Here is a 1545-nt window from a genome sequence, read left to right as displayed (position 1 = left end):
AAAGCTGTCTCAAGCCTAGTTTTTCTGTTTCAGTTTCGTCAGACCTTCCAGGGCACTAGGATAGGAGGGGAGGATCCCGGGGACAGTGGGTTGAAGACCTTTTGGGAGGCAGTTGGATGTGACCTGTGATGGGCAGCAGTCTGGTGGGTGGGCAGGGACTGAGCTGCAGTTGGGTGGGGGGCTTCCTACTGGGGCAGTCAGTGATTGTCCCAAGAAGCCTAAACTGGGGAGGAGGACTTCATCACTGGGTGCTACATGGGGACTCTGGTGCCCTGGAGGTGTGGGGGCATGCAGTCCTAGACACTGGAAACAGGCCACACGGGACTGCCATTCTGTGGAGCGCAGGGGGGTGGTGGTACAGGCCAAAAGGAAACTTGCCAAGCCTCCCAAGACTCCTCCAACTGGTGGCTGCCTCTGCAGGCCTCACCGGTTTAGCTCCGTGACGTGGCTCCCCCTGCCGGCAGCATGTGGTACCTGCCGGCCTCTTAGGATGCCTAGGGTTTTTTTGGTTTGGCACTGGTGCAGCCTGGCCGTCATCCAACCTTTGGTCTCCAGGTCCCTTAGCTTAGTTGGGCAGGCCCACCCTGCCCCTTGAACACAGTTGGAGAAGTTATTGTGCTGTTTGAATTTTCACACACGAGCTGTGAGCAGTGGGTCAGGATAACCGACTGGAGGAAGTGCTACCAGCTCATGCCCTCAGAGGTGGAGGTGAGGATAAGAGCTCACCAAGAACCTTCTGGGATCCTCCAATGAGAGCTGCAGGGGCCGGGGCCTGTATAGGCACTGCCAGTGGGCCTGTTGCCCAGGTAGGACCTGAGGAAGCCATCAAGGAGTTTCTGCAGGAAAACTCCCAGGAGCAGAGTAAAGTGTCTGCAGAGGCCTGGCCTGGGTTAAGGGAGACGCTGGGAAGGAGGGAAATGGGTGCATTTAAGAGAGCAAGAGAGACCAGCTCCCTCTGCCTGCCCCTTGACACCATGTCCGCTCCATTCTATGCCCCTCCCCCACCTTTGTGGTTCACACCGCCAGAGTTCTGGGCGGACCTTGCCCTTCTTTGGCTGGAGCTTAGTCACCCTCATGGGGCTGCTCAGGCCGCTTGTTCAGCATGTCCCCAGGCAGCTGCCATCAGGATCAGGGGCAGGTTGAGGCCTTGGTAGGAAGGACCCTCTGACCTGTGTCTACCCCACACCCTCTGCACAGCTTGGGCATCTGCATCATGGCTCATCCAGGGAAGAAAGGGAGGGTCTGGAGCCAAAACACTGGCTCCTCTCTGTTCTGCCACCCAAGGCAGCTCAGTACTGCAATGTTCCCAAGCTCGTTGCCCAGGAGGATGTCTCTAAGGCAGGAGTGCAGGCGAAGGCTGTGAAGGAAGGCCACACAGGGCAGGCAGCACTTGGAGCAGAGAGCAAGCAGGTCTAACCCAGCTCCTTCAGGCTGCAGTCCCGCTCAGAAGCACTACTAACAAGGCCCCCTGAAAGGGGAAAACTGTGCCCTGGTCTGCACACAGACATGGCAGCCATGTTAGCATGAGGCAAATAACTGAACCTT

This window comes from Rhinopithecus bieti, unplaced genomic scaffold (genome assembly GCF_001698545.2).
Source record: "Rhinopithecus bieti isolate Rb0 unplaced genomic scaffold, ASM169854v2 scaffold_13704, whole genome shotgun sequence".
In the NCBI taxonomy this organism is placed as follows: Eukaryota; Metazoa; Chordata; class Mammalia; order Primates; family Cercopithecidae; genus Rhinopithecus; species Rhinopithecus bieti.
This window is presented reverse-complemented; position numbering follows the sequence as displayed.